Source organism: Xylocopa sonorina, unplaced genomic scaffold, assembly GCF_050948175.1.
Source record: "Xylocopa sonorina isolate GNS202 unplaced genomic scaffold, iyXylSono1_principal scaffold0273, whole genome shotgun sequence".
NCBI classification, from domain to species: domain Eukaryota; kingdom Metazoa; phylum Arthropoda; class Insecta; order Hymenoptera; family Apidae; genus Xylocopa; species Xylocopa sonorina.
In genome coordinates, this window is record NW_027490344.1 from 307,903 (window position 1) to 335,552 (window position 27,650).

The following is a 27,650-nucleotide window of genomic DNA, read 5'->3' on the forward strand; positions in this document are numbered from 1 at the left end:
TTCCCACCGAGAGATAAATTTCGTATGTAGGCGATAGTTTGAAGAAAAAAATTACAACCTAGAATAAAAATTCGTTTATTGACGACTGTTGGACAAAAAGATTGCAACCAATAGTTAAAATCTGAATATTGACAGCAGTTTGAAGAGAAAAGTGCCCACCGAGAGTTAAAATTCGTACATTGACGCTAGCTTGACTAAAAAATTCCTACGAAGAGCTAAATTTCGTATCTAGGCGATAGTTTGAAGAAAAAAATTCCAACCTAGTATGAAAATTCGTTTATTGACGATTGTTTGATAAAAAGATTTCAACCAATAGATAAAATCTGAATATTGACAGTAGTTTGAAGAAAAAAGTGCCCACCGAGAGTTAAAATTCGAACATTGATGGTAGGTTGACCAAAAAATTCCCACCGAGAGATAAATTTCGTATGTAGGCGATAGTTTGAAGAAAAAAATTACAACCTAGTATTAAAATTCGTTTAGTTACAATTGTTTAACAAAAAGATCTCAAACAATAGTTAAAATTTGAGTATTGACAGTAGTTTGAAGAAAAAAGTTCCCACCGAGAGTTAAAATTCGTACATTGACGGTAGTTTGACCAAAAAATTCCCTCCGAGAGTTGAATTTCGTATGTAGGCGATAATTTGATGAAAAAAGTTACAACCTAGTTTAAAAATTCGTTTATTGACGACTGTTTGACAAAAAGATATCAACCAATAGATAAAATTTGAGTATTGACAGTAGTTTGAAGAAAAAAGTTCCCACCGAGAGTCAAAATTCGTACATTGATGGTAGTTTGACCAAAAAATTCCCACCGAGAGTTGAATTTCGTATGTAGGCGATAATTTGATGAAAAAAGTTACAACCTAGTTTAAAAATTCGTTTATTGACGATTGTTTGACAAAAAGATTTCAACCAATAGATAAAATCTGAATACTGACAGTAGTTTGAAGAAAAAAGTGCCCACCGAGAGTTAAAATTCGAACATTGATGGTAGGTTGACCAAAAAATTCCCACCGAGAGATAAATTTCGTATGTAGGCGATAGTTTGAAGAAAAAAATTACAACCTAGTATTAAAATTCGTTTATTTGCAATTGTTTAACAAAAAGATCTCAAACAATAGTTAAAATTTGAGTATTGACAGTAGTTTGAAGAAAAAAGTTCCCACCGAGAGTCAAAATTCGTACATTGACGGTAGTTTGACCAAAAAATTCCCACCGAGAGTTGAATTTCGTATGTAGGCGATAATTTGATGAAAAAAGTTCCAACCTAGTTTAAAAATTCGTTTATTGACGATTGTTTGACAAAAAGATTTCAACCAATAGATAAAATCTGAATACTGACAGTAGTTTGAAGAAAAAAGTGCCCACCGAGAGTTAAAATTCGAACATTGATGGTAGGTTGACCAAAAAATTCCCACCGAGAGATAAATTTCGTATGTAGGCGATAGTTTGAAGAAAAAAATTACAACCTAGTATTAAAATTCGTTTAGTTACAATTGTTTAACAAAAAGATCTCAAACAATAGTTAAAATTTGAGTATTGACAGTAGTTTGAAGAAAAAAGTTCCCACCGAGAGTTAAAATTCGTACATTGACGGTAGTTTGACCAAAAAATTCCCTCCGAGAGTTGAATTTCGTATGTAGGCGATAATTTGATGAAAAAAGTTACAACCTAGTTTAAAAATTCGTTTATTGACGACTGTTTGACAAAAAGATATCAACCAATAGATAAAATTTGAGTATTGACAGTAGTTTGAAGAAAAAAGTTCCCACCGAGAGTCAAAATTCGTACATTGACGGTAGTTTGACCAAAAAATTCCCACCGAGAGTTGAATTTCGTATGTAGGCGATAATTTGATGAAAAAAGTTCCAACCTAGTTTAAAAATTCGTTTATTGACGATTGTTTGACAAAAAGATTTCAACCAATAGATAAAATCTGAATACTGACAGTAGTTTGAAGAAAAAAGTGCCCACCGAGAGTTAAAATTCGAACATTGATGGTAGGTTGACCAAAAAATTCCCACCGAGAGATAAATTTCGTATGTAGGCGATAGTTTGAAGAAAAAAATTACAACCTAGTATTAAAATTCGTTTATTTGCAATTGTTTAACAAAAAGATCTCAAACAATAGTTAAAATTTGAGTATTGACAGTAGTTTGAAGAAAAAAGTTCCCACCGAGAGTCAAAATTCGTACATTGACGGTAGTTTGACCAAAAAATTCCCACCGAGAGTTGAATTTCGTATGTAGGCGATAATTTGATGAAAAAAGTTACAACCTAGTTTAAAAATTCGTTTATTGACGACTGTTTGACAAAAAGATATCAACCAATAGATAAAATTTGAATATTGACAGTAGTTTGAAGAAAAAAGTGCCCACCGTGAGTTAAAATTCGAACATTGATGGTAGCTTGACCAAAAAATTCCTGCCGAGAGTTAAATTTCGTATATGCGATAGCTTGAAGAAAAAAATTCCAACCTAGTATTAAAATTCGTTTATTTGCAATTGTTTAACAAAAAGATCTCAAACAATAGTTAAAATTTGAGTATTGACAGTAGTTTGAAGAAAAAAGTTCCCACCGAGAGTCAAAATTCGTACATTGACGGTAGTTTGACCAAAAAATTCCCACCGAGAGTTGAATTTCGTATGTAGGCGATAATTTGATGAAAAAAGTTACAACCTAGTTTAAAAATTCGTTTATTGACGATTGTTTGACAAAAAGATTTCAACCAATAGATAAAATCTGAATACTGACAGTAGTTTGAAGAAAAAAGTGCCCACCGAGAGTTAAAATTCGAACATTGATGGTAGGTTGACCAAAAAATTCCCACCGAGAGATAAATTTCGTATGTAGGCGATAGTTTGAAGAAAAAAATTACAACCTAGAATAAAAATTCGTTTATTGACGACTGTTGGACAAAAAGATTGCAACCAATAGTTAAAATCTGAATATTGACAGCAGTTTGAAGAGAAAAGTGCCCACCGAGAGTTAAAATTCGTACATTGACGCTAGCTTGACTAAAAAATTCCTACGAAGAGCTAAATTTCGTATCTAGGCGATAGTTTGAAGAAAAAAATTCCAACCTAGTATGAAAATTCGTTTATTGACGATTGTTTGATAAAAAGATTTCAACCAATAGATAAAATCTGAATATTGACAGTAGTTTGAAGAAAAAAGTGCCCACCGAGAGTTAAAATTCGAACATTGATGGTAGGTTGACCAAAAAATTCCCACCGAGAGATAAATTTCGTATGTAGGCGATAGTTTGAAGAAAAAAATTACAACCTAGTATTAAAATTCGTTTAGTTACAATTGTTTAACAAAAAGATCTCAAACAATAGTTAAAATTTGAGTATTGACAGTAGTTTGAAGAAAAAAGTTCCCACCGAGAGTTAAAATTCGTACATTGACGGTAGTTTGACCAAAAAATTCCCACCGAGAGTTGAATTTCGTATGTAGGCGATAATTTGATGAAAAAAGTTACAACCTAGTTTAAAAATTCGTTTATTGACGAATGTTTGACAAAAAGATATCAACCAATAGATAAAATTTGAATATTGACAGTAGTTTGAAGAAAAAAGTGCCCACCGAGAGATAAATTCGTACATTGACGGTAGTTTGACCAAAAAATTCCTGCCGAGAGTTAAATTTCGTATATGTGATAGTTTGAAGAAAAAAATTCCAACCTAGTATTAAAATTCGTTTATTTGCAATTGTTTAACAAAAAGATCTCAAACAATAGTTAAAATTTGAGTATTGACAGCAGTTTGAAGAAAAAAGTTCCCACCGAGAGTCAAAATTCGTACATTGACGGTAGTTTGACCAAAAAATTCCCACCGAGAGTTGAATTTCGTATGTAGGCGATAATTTGATGAAAAAAGTTACAACCTAGTTTAAAAATTCATTTATTGACGATTGTTTGACAAAAAGATTTCAACCAATAGATAAAATCTGAATACTGACAGTAGTTTGAAGAAAAAAGTGCCCACCGAGAGTTAAAATTCGAACATTGATGGTAGGTTGACCAAAAAATTCCCACCGAGAGATAAATTTCGTATGTAGGCGATAGTTTGAAGAAAAAAATTACAACCTAGTATTAAAATTCGTTTATTTGCAATTGTTTAACAAAAAGATCTCAAACAATAGTTAAAATTTGAGTATTGACAGTAGTTTGAAGAAAAAAGTTCCCACCGAGAGTCAAAATTCGTACATTGACGGTAGTTTGACCAAAAAATTCCCACCGAGAGTTGAATTTCGTATGTAGGCGATAATTTGATGAAAAAAGTTACAACCTAGTTTAAAAATTCGTTTATTGACGACTGTTTGACAAAAAGATATCAACCAATAGATAAAATTTGAATATTGACAGTAGTTTGAAGAAAAAAGTGCCCACCGTGAGTTAAAATTCGAACATTGATGGTAGCTTGACCAAAAAATTCCTGCCGAGAGTTAAATTTCGTATATGCGATAGCTTGAAGAAAAAAATTCCAACCTAGTATTAAAATTCGTTTATTTGCAATTGTTTAACAAAAAGATCTCAAACAATAGTTAAAATTTGAGTATTGACAGTAGTTTGAAGAAAAAAGTTCCCACCGAGAGTTAAAATTCGAACATTGATGGTAGGTTGACCAAAAAATTCCCACCGAGAGATAAATTTCGTATGTAGGCGATAGTTTGAAGAAAAAAATTACAACCTAGTATTAAAATTCGTTTATTTGCAATTGTTTAACAAAAAGATCTCAAACAATAGTTAAAATTTGAGTATTGACAGTAGTTTGAAGAAAAAAGTTCCCACCGAGAGTCAAAATTCGTACATTGACGGTAGTTTGACCAAAAAATTCCCACCGAGAGTTGAATTTCGTATGTAGGCGATAATTTGATGAAAAAAGTTACAACCTAGTTTAAAAATTCGTTTATTGACGATTGTTTGACAAAAAGATTTCAACCAATAGATAAAATCTGAATACTGACAGTAGTTTGAAGAAAAAAGTGCCCACCGAGAGTTAAAATTCGAACATTGATGGTAGGTTGACCAAAAAATTCCCACCGAGAGATAAATTTCGTATGTAGGCGATAGTTTGAAGAAAAAAATTACAACCTAGTATTAAAATTCGTTTATTTGCAATTGTTTAACAAAAAGACCTCAAACAATAGTTAAAATTTGAGTATTGACAGTAGTTTGAAGAAAAATGTTCCCACCGAGAGTCAAAATTCGTACATTGACGGTAGTTTGACCAAAAAATTCCCACCGAGAGTTGAATTTCGTATGTAGGCGATAATTTGATGAAAAAAGTTACAACCTAGTTTAAAAATTCGTTTATTGACGATTGTTTGACAAAAAGATTTCAACCAATAGATAAAATCTGAATACTGACAGTAGTTTGAAGAAAAAAGTGCCCACCGAGAGTTAAAATTCGAACATTGATGGTAGGTTGACCAAAAAATTCCCACCGAGAGATAAATTTCGTATGTAGGCGATAGTTTGAAGAAAAAAATTACAACCTAGAATAAAAATTCGTTTATTGACGACTGTTGGACAAAAAGATTGCAACCAATAGTTAAAATCTGAATATTGACAGCAGTTTGAAGAGAAAAGTGCCCACCGAGAGTTAAAATTCGTACATTGACGCTAGCTTGACTAAAAAATTCCTACGAAGAGCTAAATTTCGTATCTAGGCGATAGTTTGAAGAAAAAAATTCCAACCTAGTATGAAAATTCGTTTATTGACGATTGTTTGATAAAAAGATTTCAACCAATAGATAAAATCTGAATATTGACAGTAGTTTGAAGAAAAAAGTGCCCACCGAGAGTTAAAATTCGAACATTGATGATAGCTTAACCAAATAATTCCTACCGAGTGTTAAATTTCGTATATGCGATAGTTTGAAGAAAAAAATTCCAACCTAGTATTAAAATTCGTTTATTTACAATTGTTTAACAAAAAGATCTCAAACAATAGTTAAAATTTGAGTATTGACAGTAGTTTGAAGAAAAAAGTTCCCACCGAGAGTTAAAATTCGTACATTGACGGTAGTTTGACCAAAAAATTCCCACCGAGAGTTGAATTTCGTATGTAGGCGATAATTTGATGAAAAAAGTTACAACCTAGTTTAAAAATTCGTTTATTGACGAATGTTTGACAAAAAGATATCAACCAATAGATAAAATTTGAATATTGACAGTAGTTTGAAGAAAAAAGTGCCCACCGAGAGTTAAAATTCGTACATTGACGGTAGTTTGACCAAAAAATTCCTGCCGAGAGTTAAATTTCGTATATGTGATAGTTTGAAGAAAAAAATTCCAACCTAGTATGAAAATTCGTTTATTGACGATTGTTTGATAAAAAGATTTCAACCAATAGATAAAATCTGAATATTGACAGTAGTTTGAAGAAAAAAGTGCCCACCGAGAGTTAAAATTCGAACATTGATGGTAGCTTAACCAAATAATTCCTACCGAGTGTTAAATTTCGTATATGCGATAGTTTGAAGAAAAAAATTCCAACCTAGTATTAAAATTCGTTTATTTGCAATTGTTTAACAAAAAGATCTCAAACAATAGTTAAAATTTGAGTATTGACAGTAGTTTGAAGAAAAAAGTTCCCACCGAGAGTCAAAATTCGTACATTGACGGTAGTTTGACCAAAAAATTCCCACCGAGAGTTGAATTTCGTATGTAGGCGATAATTTGATGAAAAAAGTTACAACCTAGTTTAAAAATTCGTTTATTGACGACTGTTTGACAAAAAGATATCAACCAATAGATAAAATTTGAATATTGACAGTAGTTTGAAGAAAAAAGTGCCCACCGTGAGTTAAAATTCGAACATTGATGGTAGCTTGACCAAAAAATTCCTGCCGAGAGTTAAATTTCGTATATGCGATAGCTTGAAGAAAAAAATTCCAACCTAGTATTAAAATTCGTTTATTTGCAATTGTTTAACAAAAAGATCTCAAACAATAGTTAAAATTTGAGTATTGACAGTAGTTTGAAGAAAAAAGTTCCCACCGAGAGTTAAAATTCGAACATTGATGGTAGGTTGACCAAAAAATTCCCACCGAGAGATAAATTTCGTATGTAGGCGATAGTTTGAAGAAAAAAATTACAACCTAGTATTAAAATTCGTTTATTTGCAATTGTTTAACAAAAAGATCTCAAACAATAGTTAAAATTTGAGTATTGACAGTAGTTTGAAGAAAAAAGTTCCCACCGAGAGTCAAAATTCGTACATTGACGGTAGTTTGACCAAAAAATTCCCACCGAGAGTTGAATTTCGTATGTAGGCGATAATTTGATGAAAAAAGTTACAACCTAGTTTAAAAATTCGTTTATTGACGATTGTTTGACAAAAAGATTTCAACCAATAGATAAAATCTGAATACTGACAGTAGTTTGAAGAAAAAAGTGCCCACCGAGAGTTAAAATTCGAACATTGATGGTAGGTTGACCAAAAAATTCCCACCGAGAGATAAATTTCGTATGTAGGCGATAGTTTGAAGAAAAAAATTACAACCTAGAATAAAAATTCGTTTATTGACGACTGTTGGACAAAAAGATTGCAACCAATAGTTAAAATCTGAATATTGACAGCAGTTTGAAGAGAAAAGTGCCCACCGAGAGTTAAAATTCGTACATTGACGCTAGCTTGACTAAAAAATTCCTACGAAGAGCTAAATTTCGTATCTAGGCGATAGTTTGAAGAAAAAAATTCCAACCTAGTATGAAAATTCGTTTATTGACGATTGTTTGATAAAAAGATTTCAACCAATAGATAAAATCTGAATATTGACAGTAGTTTGAAGAAAAAAGTGCCCACCGAGAGTTAAAATTCGAACATTGATGATAGCTTAACCAAATAATTCCTACCGAGTGTTAAATTTCGTATATGCGATAGTTTGAAGAAAAAAATTCCAACCTAGTATTAAAATTCGTTTATTTACAATTGTTTAACAAAAAGATCTCAAACAATAGTTAAAATTTGAGTATTGACAGTAGTTTGAAGAAAAAAGTTCCCACCGAGAGTTAAAATTCGTACATTGACGGTAGTTTGACCAAAAAATTCCCACCGAGAGTTGAATTTCGTATGTAGGCGATAATTTGATGAAAAAAGTTACAACCTAGTTTAAAAATTCGTTTATTGACGAATGTTTGACAAAAAGATATCAACCAATAGATAAAATTTGAATATTGACAGTAGTTTGAAGAAAAAAGTGCCCACCGAGAGTTAAAATTCGTACATTGACGGTAGTTTGACCAAAAAATTCCTGCCGAGAGTTAAATTTCGTATATGTGATAGTTTGAAGAAAAAAATTCCAACCTAGTATGAAAATTCGTTTATTGACGATTGTTTGATAAAAAGATTTCAACCAATAGATAAAATCTGAATATTGACAGTAGTTTGAAGAAAAAAGTGCCCACCGAGAGTTAAAATTCGAACATTGATGGTAGCTTAACCAAATAATTCCTACCGAGTGTTAAATTTCGTATATGCGATAGTTTGAAGAAAAAAATTCCAACCTAGTATTAAAATTCGTTTATTTGCAATTGTTTAACAAAAAGATCTCAAACAATAGTTAAAATTTGAGTATTGACAGTAGTTTGAAGAAAAAAGTTCCCACCGAGAGTCAAAATTCGTACATTGACGGTAGTTTGACCAAAAAATTCCCACCGAGAGTTGAATTTCGTATGTAGGCGATAATTTGATGAAAAAAGTTACAACCTAGTTTAAAAATTCGTTTATTGACGACTGTTTGACAAAAAGATATCAACCAATAGATAAAATTTGAATATTGACAGTAGTTTGAAGAAAAAAGTGCCCACCGTGAGTTAAAATTCGAACATTGATGGTAGCTTGACCAAAAAATTCCTGCCGAGAGTTAAATTTCGTATATGCGATAGCTTGAAGAAAAAAATTCCAACCTAGTATTAAAATTCGTTTATTTGCAATTGTTTAACAAAAAGATCTCAAACAATAGTTAAAATTTGAGTATTGACAGTAGTTTGAAGAAAAAAGTTCCCACCGAGAGTTAAAATTCGAACATTGATGGTAGGTTGACCAAAAAATTCCCACCGAGAGATAAATTTCGTATGTAGGCGATAGTTTGAAGAAAAAAATTACAACCTAGTATTAAAATTCGTTTATTTGCAATTGTTTAACAAAAAGATCTCAAACAATAGTTAAAATTTGAGTATTGACAGTAGTTTGAAGAAAAAAGTTCCCACCGAGAGTCAAAATTCGTACATTGACGGTAGTTTGACCAAAAAATTCCCACCGAGAGTTGAATTTCGTATGTAGGCGATAATTTGATGAAAAAAGTTACAACCTAGTTTAAAAATTCGTTTATTGACGATTGTTTGACAAAAAGATTTCAACCAATAGATAAAATCTGAATACTGACAGTAGTTTGAAGAAAAAAGTGCCCACCGAGAGTTAAAATTCGAACATTGATGGTAGGTTGACCAAAAAATTCCCACCGAGAGATAAATTTCGTATGTAGGCGATAGTTTGAAGAAAAAAATTACAACCTAGAATAAAAATTCGTTTATTGACGACTGTTGGACAAAAAGATTGCAACCAATAGTTAAAATCTGAATATTGACAGCAGTTTGAAGAGAAAAGTGCCCACCGAGAGTTAAAATTCGTACATTGACGCTAGCTTGACTAAAAAATTCCTACGAAGAGCTAAATTTCGTATCTAGGCGATAGTTTGAAGAAAAAAATTCCAACCTAGTATGAAAATTCGTTTATTGACGATTGTTTGATAAAAAGATTTCAACCAATAGATAAAATCTGAATATTGACAGTAGTTTGAAGAAAAAAGTGCCCACCGAGAGTTAAAATTCGAACATTGATGGTAGCTTAACCAAATAATTCCTACCGAGTGTTAAATTTCGTATATGCGATAGTTTGAAGAAAAAAATTCCAACCTAGTATTAAAATTCGTTTATTTACAATTGTTTAACAAAAAGATCTCAAACAATAGTTAAAATTTGAGTATTGACAGTAGTTTGAAGAAAAAAGTTCCCACCGAGAGTTAAAATTCGTACATTGACGGTAGTTTGACCAAAAAATTCCCACCGAGAGTTGAATTTCGTATGTAGGCGATAATTTGATGAAAAAAGTTACAACCTAGTTTAAAAATTCGTTTATTGACGAATGTTTGACAAAAAGATATCAACCAATAGATAAAATTTGAATATTGACAGTAGTTTGAAGAAAAAAGTGCCCACCGAGAGTTAAAATTCGTACATTGACGGTAGTTTGACCAAAAAATTCCTGCCGAGAGTTAAATTTCGTATATGTGATAGTTTGAAGAAAAAAATTCCAACCTAGTATGAAAATTCGTTTATTGACGATTGTTTGATAAAAAGATTTCAACCAATAGATAAAATCTGAATATTGACAGTAGTTTGAAGAAAAAAGTGCCCACCGAGAGTTAAAATTCGAACATTGATGGTAGCTTAACCAAATAATTCCTACCGAGTGTTAAATTTCGTATATGCGATAGTTTGAAGAAAAAAATTCCAACCTAGTATTAAAATTCGTTTATTTACAATTGTTTAACAAAAAGATCTCAAACAATAGTTAAAATTTGAGTATTGACAGTAGTTTGAAGAAAAAAGTTCCCACCGAGAGTTAAAATTCGTACATTGACGGTAGTTTGACCAAAAAATTCCCACCGAGAGTTGAATTTCGTATGTAGGCGATAATTTGATGAAAAAAGTTACAACCTAGTTTAAAAATTCGTTTATTGACGATTGTTTGACAAAAAGATTTCAACCAATAGATAAAATCTGAATACTGACAGTAGTTTGAAGAAAAAAGTGCCCACCGAGAGTTAAAATTCGAACATTGATGGTAGGTTGACCAAAAAATTCCCACCGAGAGATAAATTTCGTATGTAGGCGATAGTTTGAAGAAAAAAATTACAACCTAGAATAAAAATTCGTTTATTGACGACTGTTGGACAAAAAGATTGCAACCAATAGTTAAAATCTGAATATTGACAGCAGTTTGAAGAGAAAAGTGCCCACCGAGAGTTAAAATTCGTACATTGACGCTAGCTTGACTAAAAAATTCCTACGAAGAGCTAAATTTCGTATCTAGGCGATAGTTTGAAGAAAAAAATTCCAACCTAGTATGAAAATTCGTTTATTGACGATTGTTTGATAAAAAGATTTCAACCAATAGATAAAATCTGAATATTGACAGTAGTTTGAAGAAAAAAGTGCCCACCGAGAGTTAAAATTCGAACATTGATGGTAGCTTAACCAAATAATTCCTACCGAGTGTTAAATTTCGTATATGCGATAGTTTGAAGAAAAAAATTCCAACCTAGTATTAAAATTCGTTTATTTACAATTGTTTAACAAAAAGATCTCAAACAATAGTTAAAATTTGAGTATTGACAGTAGTTTGAAGAAAACAGTTCCCACCGAGAGTTAAAATTCGTACATTGACGGTAGCTTGACCAAAAAATTCCCACCGAGAGTTAAATTTCGTATATAGGCGATAATTTGAAGAAAAAAGTTACAACCTAGTTTAAAAATTCGTTTATTGACGACTGTTTGACAAAAAGATATCAACCAATAGATAAAATTTGAATATTGACAGTAGTTTGAAGAAAAAAGTGCCCACCGAGAGTTAAAATTCGTACATTGACGGTAGCTTGACCAAAAAATTCCCACCGAGAGTTGAATTTCGTATGTAGGCGAGAATTTGAAGAAAAAAGTTACAACCTAGTTTAAAAATTCGTTTATTGACGAATGTTTGACAAAAAGATTTCAACCAATAGATAAAATCTGAATATTGACAGTAGTTTGAAGAAAAAAGTGCCCACCGAGAGTTAAAATTCGAACATTGATGGTAGCTTGACCAAAAAATTCCTGCCGAGAGTTAAATTTCGTATATGCGATAGTTTGAAGAAAAAAATTCCAACCTAGTATTAAAATTCGTTTATTTGCAATTGTTTAACAAAAAGATCTCAAACAATAGTTAAAATTTGAGTATTGACAGTAGTTTGAAGAAAAAAGTTCCCACCGAGAGTCAAAATTCGTACATTGACGGTAGTTTGACCAAAAAATTCCCACCAAGAGTTGAATTTCGTATGTAGGCGATAATTTGATGAAAAAAGTTACAACCTAGTTTAAAAATTCGTTTATTGACGAATGTTTGACAAAAAGATATCAACCAATAGATAAAATTTGAATATTGACAGTAGTTTGAAGAAAAAAGTGCCCACCGAGGGTTAAAATTCGTACATTGACGGTAGCTTGACCAAAAAATTCCTACCGAGCGTTAAATTTCGTATATGCGATAGTTTGAAGAAAAAAATTCCAACCTAGTATTAAAATTCGTTTATTTACAATTGTTTAACAAAAAGATCTCAACCAATATTTAAAATCTGAATATTGTCAGTAGTTTGAAGAGAAAAGTGCCCACCGAGAGTTAAAATTCGTACATTGTCGGTAGTTTGACCAAAAAATTCCCACCGAGAGTTGAATTTCGTATGTAGGCAATAGTTTGAAGAAAAAAATTCCAACCTAGTATGAAAATTTGTTTATTGACGATTGTTTGACAAAAAGATTTCAACCAATAGATAAAATCTGAATATTGACAGTAGTTTGAAGAAAAAAGTGCCCACCGAGAGTTAAAATTCGAACATTGATGGTAGCTTGACCAAAAAATTCCTGCCGAGAGTTAAATTTCGTATATGCGATAGTTTGAAGAAAAAAATTCCAACCTAGTATTAAAATTCGTTTATTTGCAATTGTTTAACAAAAAGATCTCAAACAATAGTTAAAATTTGAGTACTGACAGTAGTTTGAAGAAAAAAGTTCCCACCGAGAGTCAAAATTCGTACATTGACGGTAGTTTGACCAAAAAATTCCCACCGAGAGTTGAATTTCGTATGTAGGCGATAATTTGATGAAAAAAGTTACAACCTAGTTTAAAAATTCGTTTATTGACGAATGTTTGACAAAAAGATTTCAACCAATAGATAAAATCTGAATATTGACAGTAGTTTGAAGAAAAAAGTGCCCACCGAGAGTTAAAATTCGAACATTGATGGTAGCTTGACCAAAACATTCCCACCGAGAGATAAATTTCGTATGTAGGCGATAGTTTGAAGAAAAAAATTACAACCTAGAATAAAAATTCGTTTATTGACGACTGTTGGACAAAAAGATTGCAACCAATAGTTAAAATCTGAATATTGACAGCAGTTTGAAGAGAAAAGTGCCCACCGAGAGTTAAAATTCGTACATTGACGCTAGCTTGACTAAAAAATTCCTACGAAGAGCTAAATTTCGTATCTAGGCGATAGTTTGAAGAAAAAAATTCCAACCTAGTATGAAAATTCGTTTATTTACAATTGTTTAACAAAAAGATCTCAACCAATATTTAAAATCTGAATATTGACAGTAGTTTGAAGAGAAAAGTGCCCACCGAGAGTTAAAATTCGTACATTGTCGGTAGTTTGACCAAAAAATTCCCACCGAGAGTTGAATTTCGTATGTAGGCAATAGTTTGAAGAAAAAAATTCCAACCTAGTATGAAAATTTGTTTATTGACGATTGTTTGACAAAAAGATTTCAACCAATAGATAAAATCTGAATATTGACAGTAGTTTGAAGAAAAAAGTGCCCACCGTGAGTTAAAATTCGAACATTGATGGTAGCTTGACCAAAAAATTCCAGCCGAGAGTTAAATTTCGTATATGCGATAGCTTGAAGAAAAAAATTCCAACCTAGTATTAAAATTCGTTTATTTGCAATTGTTTAACAAAAAGATCTCAAACAATAGTTAAAATTTGAGTATTGACAGTAGTTTGAAGAAAAAAGTTCCCACCGAGAGTTAAAATTCGAACATTGATGGTAGGTTGACCAAAAAATTCCCACCGAGAGATAAATTTCGTATGTAGGCGATAGTTTGAAGAAAAAAATTACAACCTAGTATTAAAATTCGTTTATTTGCAATTGTTTAACAAAAAGATCTCAAACAATAGTTAAAATTTGAGTATTGACAGTAGTTTGAAGAAAAAAGTTCCCACCGAGAGTCAAAATTCGTACATTGACGGTAGTTTGACCAAAAAATTCCCACCGAGAGTTGAATTTCGTATGTAGGCGATAATTTGATGAAAAAAGTTACAACCTAGTTTAAAAATTCGTTTATTGACGATTGTTTGACAAAAAGATTTCAACCAATAGATAAAATCTGAATACTGACAGTAGTTTGAAGAAAAAAGTGCCCACCGAGAGTTAAAATTCGAACATTGATGGTAGGTTGACCAAAAAATTCCCACCGAGAGATAAATTTCGTATGTAGGCGATAGTTTGAAGAAAAAAATTACAACCTAGAATAAAAATTCGTTTATTGACGACTGTTGGACAAAAAGATTGCAACCAATAGTTAAAATCTGAATATTGACAGCAGTTTGAAGAGAAAAGTGCCCACCGAGAGTTAAAATTCGTACATTGACGCTAGCTTGACTAAAAAATTCCTACGAAGAGCTAAATTTCGTATCTAGGCGATAGTTTGAAGAAAAAAATTCCAACCTAGTATGAAAATTCGTTTATTGACGATTGTTTGATAAAAAGATTTCAACCAATAGATAAAATCTGAATATTGACAGTAGTTTGAAGAAAAAAGTGCCCACCGAGAGTTAAAATTCGAACATTGATGGTAGCTTAACCAAATAATTCCTACCGAGTGTTAAATTTCGTATATGCGATAGTTTGAAGAAAAAAATTCCAACCTAGTATTAAAATTCGTTTATTTACAATTGTTTAACAAAAAGATCTCAAACAATAGTTAAAATTTGAGTATTGACAGTAGTTTGAAGAAAAAAGTTCCCACCGAGAGTTAAAATTCGTACATTGACGGTAGTTTGACCAAAAAATTCCCACCGAGAGTTGAATTTCGTATGTAGGCGATAATTTGATGAAAAAAGTTACAACCTAGTTTAAAAATTCGTTTATTGACGAATGTTTGACAAAAAGATATCAACCAATAGATAAAATTTGAATATTGACAGTAGTTTGAAGAAAAAAGTGCCCACCGAGAGTTAAAATTCGTACATTGACGGTAGTTTGACCAAAAAATTCCTGCCGAGAGTTAAATTTCGTATATGTGATAGTTTGAAGAAAAAAATTCCAACCTAGTATGAAAATTCGTTTATTGACGATTGTTTGATAAAAAGATTTCAACCAATAGATAAAATCTGAATATTGACAGTAGTTTGAAGAAAAAAGTGCCCACCGAGAGTTAAAATTCGAACATTGATGGTAGCTTAACCAAATAATTCCTACCGAGTGTTAAATTTCGTATATGCGATAGTTTGAAGAAAAAAATTCCAACCTAGTATTAAAATTCGTTTATTTACAATTGTTTAACAAAAAGATCTCAAACAATAGTTAAAATTTGAGTATTGACAGTAGTTTGAAGAAAAAAGTTCCCACCGAGAGTTAAAATTCGTACATTGACGGTAGTTTGACCAAAAAATTCCCACCGAGAGTTGAATTTCGTATGTAGGCGATAATTTGATGAAAAAAGTTACAACCTAGTTTAAAAATTCGTTTATTGACGATTGTTTGACAAAAAGATTTCAACCAATAGATAAAATCTGAATACTGACAGTAGTTTGAAGAAAAAAGTGCCCACCGAGAGTTAAAATTCGAACATTGATGGTAGGTTGACCAAAAAATTCCCACCGAGAGATAAATTTCGTATGTAGGCGATAGTTTGAAGAAAAAAATTACAACCTAGAATAAAAATTCGTTTATTGACGACTGTTGGACAAAAAGATTGCAACCAATAGTTAAAATCTGAATATTGACAGCAGTTTGAAGAGAAAAGTGCCCACCGAGAGTTAAAATTCGTACATTGACGCTAGCTTGACTAAAAAATTCCTACGAAGAGCTAAATTTCGTATCTAGGCGATAGTTTGAAGAAAAAAATTCCAACCTAGTATGAAAATTCGTTTATTGACGATTGTTTGATAAAAAGATTTCAACCAATAGATAAAATCTGAATATTGACAGTAGTTTGAAGAAAAAAGTGCCCACCGAGAGTTAAAATTCGAACATTGATGGTAGCTTAACCAAATAATTCCTACCGAGTGTTAAATTTCGTATATGCGATAGTTTGAAGAAAAAAATTCCAACCTAGTATTAAAATTCGTTTATTTACAATTGTTTAACAAAAAGATCTCAAACAATAGTTAAAATTTGAGTATTGACAGTAGTTTGAAGAAAAAAGTTCCCACCGAGAGTTAAAATTCGTACATTGACGGTAGCTTGACCAAAAAATTCCCACCGAGAGTTAAATTTCGTATATAGGCGATAATTTGAAGAAAAAAGTTACAACCTAGTTTAAAAATTCGTTTATTGACGACTGTTTGACAAAAAGATATCAACCAATAGATAAAATTTGAATATTGACAGTAGTTTGAAGAAAAAAGTGCCCACCGAGAGTTAAAATTCGTACATTGACGGTAGCTTGACCAAAAAATTCCCACCGAGAGTTGAATTTCGTATGTAGGCGAGAATTTGAAGAAAAAAGTTACAACCTAGTTTAAAAATTCGTTTATTGACGAATGTTTGACAAAAAGATTTCAACCAATAGATAAAATCTGAATATTGACAGTAGTTTGAAGAAAAAAGTGCCCACCGAGAGTTAAAATTCGAACATTGATGGTAGCTTGACCAAAAAATTCCTGCCGAGAGTTAAATTTCGTATATGCGATAGTTTGAAGAAAAAAATTCCAACCTAGTATTAAAATTCGTTTATTTGCAATTGTTTAACAAAAAGATCTCAAACAATAGTTAAAATTTGAGTATTGACAGTAGTTTGAAGAAAAAAGTTCCCACCGAGAGTCAAAATTCGTACATTGACGGTAGTTTGACCAAAAAATTCCCACCAAGAGTTGAATTTCGTATGTAGGCGATAATTTGATGAAAAAAGTTACAACCTAGTTTAAAAATTCGTTTATTGACGAATGTTTGACAAAAAGATATCAACCAATAGATAAAATTTGAATATTGACAGTAGTTTGAAGAAAAAAGTGCCCACCGAGGGTTAAAATTCGTACATTGACGGTAGCTTGACCAAAAAATTCCTACCGAGCGTTAAATTTCGTATATGCGATAGTTTGAAGAAAAAAATTCCAACCTAGTATTAAAATTCGTTTATTTACAATTGTTTAACAAAAAGATCTCAACCAATATTTAAAATCTGAATATTGTCAGTAGTTTGAAGAGAAAAGTGCCCACCGAGAGTTAAAATTCGTACATTGTCGGTAGTTTGACCAAAAAATTCCCACCGAGAGTTGAATTTCGTATGTAGGCAATAGTTTGAAGAAAAAAATTCCAACCTAGTATGAAAATTTGTTTATTGACGATTGTTTGACAAAAAGATTTCAACCAATAGATAAAATCTGAATATTGACAGTAGTTTGAAGAAAAAAGTGCCCACCGAGAGTTAAAATTCGAACATTGATGGTAGCTTGACCAAAAAATTCCTGCCGAGAGTTAAATTTCGTATATGCGATAGTTTGAAGAAAAAAATTCCAACCTAGTATTAAAATTCGTTTATTTGCAATTGTTTAACAAAAAGATCTCAAACAATAGTTAAAATTTGAGTACTGACAGTAGTTTGAAGAAAAAAGTTCCCACCGAGAGTCAAAATTCGTACATTGACGGTAGTTTGACCAAAAAATTCCCACCGAGAGTTGAATTTCGTATGTAGGCGATAATTTGATGAAAAAAGTTACAACCTAGTTTAAAAATTCGTTTATTGACGAATGTTTGACAAAAAGATTTCAACCAATAGATAAAATCTGAATATTGACAGTAGTTTGAAGAAAAAAGTGCCCACCGAGAGTTAAAATTCGAACATTGATGGTAGCTTGACCAAAACATTCCCACCGAGAGATAAATTTCGTATGTAGGCGATAGTTTGAAGAAAAAAATTACAACCTAGAATAAAAATTCGTTTATTGACGACTGTTGGACAAAAAGATTGCAACCAATAGTTAAAATCTGAATATTGACAGCAGTTTGAAGAGAAAAGTGCCCACCGAGAGTTAAAATTCGTACATTGACGCTAGCTTGACTAAAAAATTCCTACGAAGAGCTAAATTTCGTATCTAGGCGATAGTTTGAAGAAAAAAATTCCAACCTAGTATGAAAATTCGTTTATTTACAATTGTTTAACAAAAAGATCTCAACCAATATTTAAAATCTGAATATTGACAGTAGTTTGAAGAGAAAAGTGCCCACCGAGAGTTAAAATTCGTACATTGTCGGTAGTTTGACCAAAAAATTCCCACCGAGAGTTGAATTTCGTATGTAGGCAATAGTTTGAAGAAAAAAATTCCAACCTAGTATGAAAATTTGTTTATTGACGATTGTTTGACAAAAAGATTTCAACCAATAGATAAAATCTGAATATTGACAGTAGTTTGAAGAAAAAAGTGCCCACCGAGAGTTAAAATTCGAACATTGATGGTAGCTTGACCAAAAAATTCCTGCCGAGAGTTAAATTTCGTATATGCGATAGTTTGAAGAAAAAAATTCCAACCTAGTATTAAAATTCGTTTATTTGCAATTGTTTAACAAAAAGATCTCAAACAATAGTTAAAATTTGAGTACTGACAGTAGTTTGAAGAAAAAAGTTCCCACCGAGAGTCAAAATTCGTACATTGACGGTAGTTTGACCAAAAAATTCCCACCGAGAGTTGAATTTCGTATGTAGGCGATAATTTGATGAAAAAAGTTACAACCTAGTTTAAAAATTCGTTTATTGACGAATGTTTGACAAAAAGATATCAACCAATAGATAAAATTTGAATATTGACAGTAGTTTGAAGAAAAAAGTGCCCACCGAGGGTTAAAATTCGTACATTGACGGTAGCTTGACCAAAAAATTCCTACCGAGCGTTAAATTTCGTATATGCGATAGTTTGAAGAAAAAAATTCCAACCTAGTATTAAAATTCGTTTATTTACAATTGTTTAACAAAAAGATCTCAACCAATATTTAAAATCTGAATATTGACAGTAGTTTGAAGAGAAAAGTGCCCACCGAGAGTTAAAATTCGTACATTGACGCTAGCTTGACTAAAAAATTCCTACGAAGAGCTAAATTTCGTATCTAGGCGATAGTTTGAAGAAAAAAATTCCAACCTAGTATGAAAATTCGTTTATTGACGATTGTTTGATAAAAAGATTTCAACCAATAGATAAAATCTGAATATTGACAGTAGTTTGAAGAAAAAAGTGCCCACCGAGAGTTAAAATTCGAACATTGATGGTAGCTTAACCAAATAATTCCTACCGAGTGTTAAATTTCGTATATGCGATAGTTTGAAGAAAAAAATTCCAACCTAGTATTAAAATTCGTTTATTTACAATTGTTTAACAAAAAGATCTCAAACAATAGTTAAAATTTGAGTATTGACAGTAGTTTGAAGAAAAAAGTTCCCACCGAGAGTTAAAATTCGTACATTGACGGTAGTTTGACCAAAAAATTCCCACCGAGAGTTGAATTTCGTATGTAGGCGATAATTTGATGAAAAAAGTTACAACCTAGTTTAAAAATTCGTTTATTGACGAATGTTTGACAAAAAGATATCAACCAATAGATAAAATTAGAATATTGACAGTAGTTTGAAGAAAAAAGTGCCCACCGAGAGTTAAAATTCGTACATTGACGGTAGTTTGACCAAAAAATTCCTGCCGAGAGTTAAATTTCGTATATGTGATAGTTTGAAGAAAAAAATTCCAACCTAGTATTAAAATTCGTTTATTTGCAATTGTTTAACAAAAAGATCTCAAACAATAGTTAAAATTTGAGTATTGACAGTAGTTTGAAGAAAAAAGTTCCCACCGAGAGTCAAAATTCGTACATTGACGGTAGTTTGACTAAAAAATTCCCACCGAGAGTTGAATTTCGTATGTAGGCGATAATTTGATGAAAAAAGTTACAACCTAGTTTAAAAATTCGTTTATTGACGAATGTTTGACAAAAAGATTTCAACCAATAGATAAAATCTGAATATTGACAGTAGTTTGAAGAAAAAAGTGCCCACCGAGAGTTAAAATTCGAACATTGATGGTAGCTTGACCAAAAAATTCCTGCCGAGAGTTAAATTTCGTATATGCGATAGTTTGAAGAAAAAAATTCCAACCTAGTATTAAAATTCGTTTATTTGCAATTGTTTAACAAAAAGATCTCAAACAATAGTTAAAATTTGAGTATTGACAGTAGTTTGAAGAAAAAAGTTCCCACCGAGAGTCAAAATTCGTACATTGACGGTAGTTTGACCAAAAAATTCCCACCGAGAGTTGAATTTCGTATGTAGGCGATAATTTGATGAAAAAAGTTACAACCTAGTTTAAAAATTCGTTTATTGACGATTGTTTGACAAAAAGATTTCAACCAATAGATAAAATCTGAATACTGACAGTAGTTTGAAGAAAAAAGTGCCCACCGAGAGTTAAAATTCGAACATTGATGGTAGGTTGACCAAAAAATTCCCACCGAGAGATAAATTTCGTATGTAGGCGATAGTTTGAAGAAAAAAATTACAACCTAGAATAAAAATTCGTTTATTGACGACTGTTGGACAAAAAGATTGCAACCAATAGTTAAAATCTGAATATTGACAGCAGTTTGAAGAGAAAAGTGCCCACCGAGAGTTAAAATTCGTACATTGACGCCAGCTTGACTAAAAAATTCCTACGAAGAGCTAAATTTCGTATCTAGGCGATAGTTTGAAGAAAAAAATTCCAACCTAGTATGAAAATTCGTTTATTGACGATTGTTTGATAAAAAGATTTCAACCAATAGATAAAATCTGAATATTGACAGTAGTTTGAAGAAAAAAGTGCCCACCGAGAGTTAAAATTCGAACATTGATGGTAGCTTAACCAAATAATTCCTACCGAGTGTTAAATTTCGTATATGCGATAGTTTGAAGAAAAAAATTCCAACCTAGTATTAAAATTCGTTTATTTACAATTGTTTAACAAAAAGATCTCAAACAATAGTTAAAATTTGAGTATTGACAGTAGTTTGAAGAAAAAAGTTCCCACCGAGAGTTAAAATTCGTACATTGACGGTAGCTTGACCAAAAAATTCCCACCGAGAGTTAAATTTCGTATATAGGCGATAATTTGAAGAAAAAAGTTACAACCTAGTTTAAAAACTCGTTTATTGACGACTGTTTGACAAAAAGATATCAACCAATAGATAAAATTTGAATATTGACAGTAGTTTGAAGAAAAAAGTGCCCACCGAGAGTTAAAATTCGTACATTGACGGTAGCTTGACCAAAAAATTCCCACCGTGAGTTAAATTTCGTATATAGGCGATAGTTTGAAGGAAAAAATTCCAACCTAGTATTAAAATTCGTTTATTTACAATTGTTTAACAAAAAGATATCAACCAATATTTAAAATCTGAATATTGACAGTAGTTTGAAGAGAAAAGTGCCCACCGAGAGTTAAAATTCGTACATTGACGGTAGTTTGACCAAAAAATTCCTGCCGAGAGTTAAATTTCGTATATGCGATAGTTTGAAGAAAAAAATTCCAACCTAGTATTAAAATTCGTTTATTTGCAATTGTTTAACAAAAAGATCTCAAACAATAGTTAAAATTTGAGTATTGACAGTAGTTTGAAGAAAAAAGTTCCCACCGAGAGTCAAAATTCGTACATTGACGGTAGTTTGACCAAAAAATTCCCACCGAGAGTTGAATTTCGTATGTAGGCGATAATTTGATGAAAAAAGTTACAACCTAGTTTAAAAATTCGTTTATTGACGAATGTTTGACAAAAAGATATCAACCAATAGATAAAATTTGAATATTGACAGTAGTTTGAAGAAAAAAGTGCCCACCGAGGGTTAAAATTCGTACATTGACGGTAGCTTGACCAAAAAATTCCTACCGAGCGTTAAATTTCGTATATGCGATAGTTTGAAGAAAAAAATTCCAACCTAGTATTAAAATTCGTTTATTTACAATTGTTTAACAAAAAGATCTCAACCAATATTTAAAATCTGAATATTGACAGTAGTTTGAAGAGAAAAGTGCCCACCGAGAGTTAAAATTCGTACATTGTCGGTAGTTTGACCAAAAAATTCCCACCGAGAGTTGAATTTCGTATGTAGGCAATAGTTTGAAGAAAAAAATTCCAACCTAGTATGAAAATTTGTTTATTGACGATTGTTTGACAAAAAGATTTCAACCAATAGATAAAATCTGAATATTGACAGTAGTTTGAAGAAAAAAGTGCCCACCGAGAGTTAAAATTCGAACATTGATGGTAGCTTGACCAAAAAATTCCTGCCGAGAGTTAAATTTCGTATATGCGATAGTTTGAAGAAAAAAATTCCAACCTAGTATTAAAATTCGTTTATTTGCAATTGTTTAACAAAAAGATCTCAAACAATAGTTAAAATTTGAGTATTGACAGTAGTTTGAAGAAAAAAGTTCCCACCGAGAGTTAAAATTCGTACATTGACCGTAGCTTGACCAAAAAATTCCCACCGAGAGTTAAATTTCGTATATAGGCGATAATTTGAAGAAAAAAGTTACAACCTAGTTTAAAAATTCGTTTATTGACGACTGTTTGACAAAAAGATATCAACCAATAGATAAAATTTGAATATTGACAGTAGTTTGAAGAAAAAAGTGCCCACCGAGAGTTAAAATTCGTACATTGACGGTAGCTTGACCAAAAAATTCCCACCGTGAGTTAAATTTCGTATATAGGCGATAGTTTGAAGGAAAAAATTCCAACCTAGTATTAAAATTCGTTTATTTACAATTGTTTAACAAAAAGATCTCAACCAATATTTAAAATCTGAATATTGACAGTAGTTTGAAGAGAAAAGTGCCCACCGAGAGTTAAAATTCGTACATTGACGGTAGTTTGACCAAAAAATTCCTGCCGAGAGTTAAATTTCGTATATGCGATAGTTTGAAGAAAAAAATTCCAACCTAGTATTAAAATTCGTTTATTTGCAATTGTTTAACAAAAAGATCTCAAACAATAGTTAAAATTTGAGTATTGACAGTAGTTTGAAGAAAAAAGTTCCCACCGAGAGTCAAAATTCGTACATTGACGGTAGTTTGACCAAAAAATTCCCACCGAGAGTTGAATTTCGTATGTAGGCGATAATTTGATGAAAAAAGTTACAACCTAGTTTAAAAATTCGTTTATTGACGATTGCTTGATAAAAAGATTTCAACCAATAGATAAACTCTGAATATTGACAGTAGTTTGAAGAAAAAAGTGCCCACCGAGAGTTAAAATTCGTACATTGACGGTAGCTTGACCAAAAAATTCCCACCGAGAGTTGAATTTCGTATGTAGGCGAGAATTTGAAGAAAAAAGTTACAACCTAGTTTAAAAATTCGTTTATTGACGACTGTTTGACAAAAAGATATCAACCAATAGATAAAATTTGAATATTGACAGTAGTTTGAAGAAAAAAGTGCCCACCGTGAGTTAAAATTCGTACTTTGACGAAAGTTTGACCAAAAAATTCCCACCGAGAGTTAAATTTCGTATGTAGGCGATAGTTTGTAGAAAAAAATTCCAACCTAGTATTAAAATTCGTTTATTTACAATTGTTTAACAAAAAGATCTCAAACAATAGTTAAAATTTGAGTATTGACAGTAGTTTGAAGAAAAAAGTTCCCACCGAGAGTTAAAATTCGTACATTGACGGTAGCTTGACCAAAAAATTCCCACCGAGAGTTGAATTTCGTATGTAGGCGATAATTTGATGAAAAAAGTTACAACCTAGTTTAAAAATTCGTTTATTGACGAATGTTTGACAAAAAGATATCAACCAATAGATAAAATTTGAATATTGACAGTAGTTTGAAGAAAAAAGTGCCCACCGAGGGTTAAAATTCGTACATTGACGGTAGCTTGACCAAAAAATTCCTGCCGAGAGTTAAATTTCGTATATGTGATAGTTTGAAGAAAAAAATTCCAACCTAGTATTAAAATTCGTTTATTTGCAATTGTTTAACAAAAAGATCTCAAACAATAGTTAAAATTTGAGTATTGACAGTAGTTTGAAGAAAAAAGTTCCCACCGAGAGTCAAAATTCGTACATTGACGGTAGTTTGACCAAAAAATTCCCACCGAGAGTTGAATTTCGTATGTAGGCGATAATTTGATGAAAAAAGTTACAACCTAGTTTAAAAATTCGTTTATTGACGAATGTTTGACAAAAAGATATCAACCAATAGATAAAATTTGAATATTGACAGTAGTTTGAAGAAAAAAGTGCCCACCGAGAGTTAAAATTCGTACATTGACGGTAGTTTGACCAAAAAATTCCTGCCGAGAGTTAAATTTCGTATATGTGATAGTTTGAAGAAAAAAATTCCAACCTAGTATTAAAATTCGTTTATTTGCAATTGTTTAACAAAAAGATCTCAAACAATAGTTAAAATTTGAGTATTGACAGTAGTTTGAAGAAAAAAGTTCCCACCGAGAGTCAAAATTCGTACATTGACGGTAGTTTGACCAAAAAATTCCCACCGAGAGTTGAATTTCGTATGTAGGCGATAATTTGATGAAAAAAGTTACAACCTAGTTTAAAAATTCGTTTATTGACGATTGTTTGACAAAAAGATTTCAACCAATAGATAAAATCTGAATACTGACAGTAGTTTGAAGAAAAAAGTGCCCACCGAGAGTTAAAATTCGAACATTGATGGTAGGTTGACCAAAAAATTCCCACCGAGAGATAAATTTCGTATGTAGGCGATAGTTTGAAGAAAAAAATTACAACCTAGAATAAAAATTCGTTTATTGACGACTGTTGGACAAAAAGATTGCAACCAATAGTTAAAATCTGAATATTGACAGCAGTTTGAAGAGAAAAGTGCCCACCGAGAGTTAAAATTCGTACATTGACGCCAGCTTGACTAAAAAATTCCTACGAAGAGCTAAATTTCGTATCTAGGCGATAGTTTGAAGAAAAAAATTCCAACCTAGTATGAAAATTCGTTTATTGACGATTGTTTGATAAAAAGATTTCAACCAATAGATAAAATCTGAATATTGACAGTAGTTTGAAGAAAAAAGTGCCCACCGAGAGTTAAAATTCGAACATTGATGGTAGCTTAACCAAATAATTCCTACCGAGTGTTAAATTTCGTATATGCGATAGTTTGAAGAAAAAAATTCCAACCTAGTATTAAAATTCGTTTATTTACAATTGTTTAACAAAAAGATCTCAAACAATAGTTAAAATTTGAGTATTGACAGTAGTTTGAAGAAAAAAGTTCCCACCGAGAGTTAAAATTCGTACATTGACGGTAGCTTGACCAAAAAATTCCCACCGAGAGTTAAATTTCGTATATAGGCGATAATTTGAAGAAAAAAGTTACAACCTAGTTTAAAAATTCGTTTATTGACGACTGTTTGACAAAAAGATATCAACCAATAGATAAAATTTGAATATTGACAGTAGTTTGAAGAAAAAAGTGCCCACCGAGAGTTAAAATTCGTACATTGACGGTAGCTTGACCAAAAAATTCCCACCGAGAGTTGAATTTCGTATGTAGGCGAGAATTTGAAGAAAAAAGTTACAACCTAGTTTAAAAATTCGTTTATTGACGAATGTTTGACAAAAAGATATCAACCAATAGATAAAATTTGAATATTGACAGTAGTTTGAAGAAAAAAGTGCCCACCGAGAGTTAAAATTCGTACATTGACGGTAGTTTGACCAAAAAATTCCTGCCGAGAGTTAAATTTCGTATATGTGATAGTTTGAAGAAAAAAATTCCAACCTAGTATCAAAATTCGTTTATTTGCAATTGTTTAACAAAAAGATCTCAAACAATAGTTAAAATTTGAGTATTGACAGTAGTTTGAAGAAAAAAGTTCCCACCGAGAGTCAAAATTCGTACATTGACGGTAGTTTGACCAAAAAATTCCCACCGAGAGTTGAATTTCGTATGTAGGCGATAATTTGATGAAAAAAGTTACAACCTAGTTTAAAAATTCGTTTATTGACGAATGTTTGACAAAAAGATATCAACCAATAGATAAAATTTGAATATTGACAGTAGTTTGAAGAAAAAAGTGCCCACCGAGAGTTAAAATTCGTACATTGACGGTAGTTTGACCAAAAAATTCCTGCCGAGAGTTAAATTTCGTATATGTGATAGTTTGAAGAAAAAAATTCCAACCTAGTATTAAAATTCGTTTATTTGCAATTGTTTAACAAAAAGATCTCAAACAATAGTTAAAATTTGAGTATTGACAGTAGTTTGAAGAAAAAAGTTCCCACCGAGAGTCAAAATTCGTACATTGACGGTAGTTTGACCAAAAAATTCCCACCGAGAGTTGAATTTCGTATGTAGGCGATAATTTGATGAAAAAAGTTACAACCTAGTTTAAAAATTCGTTTATTGACGAATGTTTGACAAAAAGATATCAACCAATAGATAAAATTTGAATATTGACAGTAGTTTGAAGAAAAAAGTGCCCACCGAGAGTTAAAATTCGTACATTGACGGTAGTTTGACCAAAAAATTCCTGCCGAGAGTTAAATTTCGTATATGTGATAGTTTGAAGAAAAAAATTCCAACCTAGTATTAAAATTCGTTTATTTGCAATTGTTTAACAAAAAGATCTCAAACAATAGTTAAAATTTGAGTATTGACAGTAGTTTGAAGAAAAAAGTTCCCACCGAGAGTCAAAATTCGTACATTGACGGTAGTTTGACCAAAAAATTCCCACCGAGAGTTGAATTTCGTATGTAGGCGATAATTTGATGAAAAAAGTTACAACCTAGTTTAAAAATTCGTTTATTGACGATTGTTTGACAAAAAGATTTCAACCAATAGATAAAATCTGAATACTGACAGTAGTTTGAAGAAAAAAGTGCCCACCGAGAGTTAAAATTCGAACATTGATGGTAGGTTGACCAAAAAATTCCCACCGAGAGATAAATTTCGTATGTAGGCGATAGTTTGAAGAAAAAAATTACAACCTAGAATAAAAATTCGTTTATTGACGACTGTTGGACAAAAAGATTGCAACCAATAGTTAAAATCTGAATATTGACAGCAGTTTGAAGAGAAAAGTGCCCACCGAGAGTTAAAATTCGTACATTGACGCCAGCTTGACTAAAAAATTCCTACGAAGAGCTAAATTTCGTATCTAGGCGATAGTTTGAAGAAAAAAATTCCAACCTAGTATGAAAATTCGTTTATTGACGATTGTTTGATAAAAAGATTTCAACCAATAGATAAAATCTGAATATTGACAGTAGTTTGAAGAAAAAAGTGCCCACCGAGAGTTAAAATTCGAACATTGATGGTAGCTTAACCAAATAATTCCTACCGAGTGTTAAATTTCGTATATGCGATAGTTTGAAGAAAAAAATTCCAACCTAGTATTAAAATTCGTTTATTTACAATTGTTTAACAAAAAGATCTCAAACAATAGTTAAAATTTGAGTATTGACAGTAGTTTGAAGAAAAAAGTTCCCACCGAGAGTTAAAATTCGTACATTGACGGTAGCTTGACCAAAAAATTCCCACCGAGAGTTAAATTTCGTATATAGGCGATAATTTGAAGAAAAAAGTTACAACCTAGT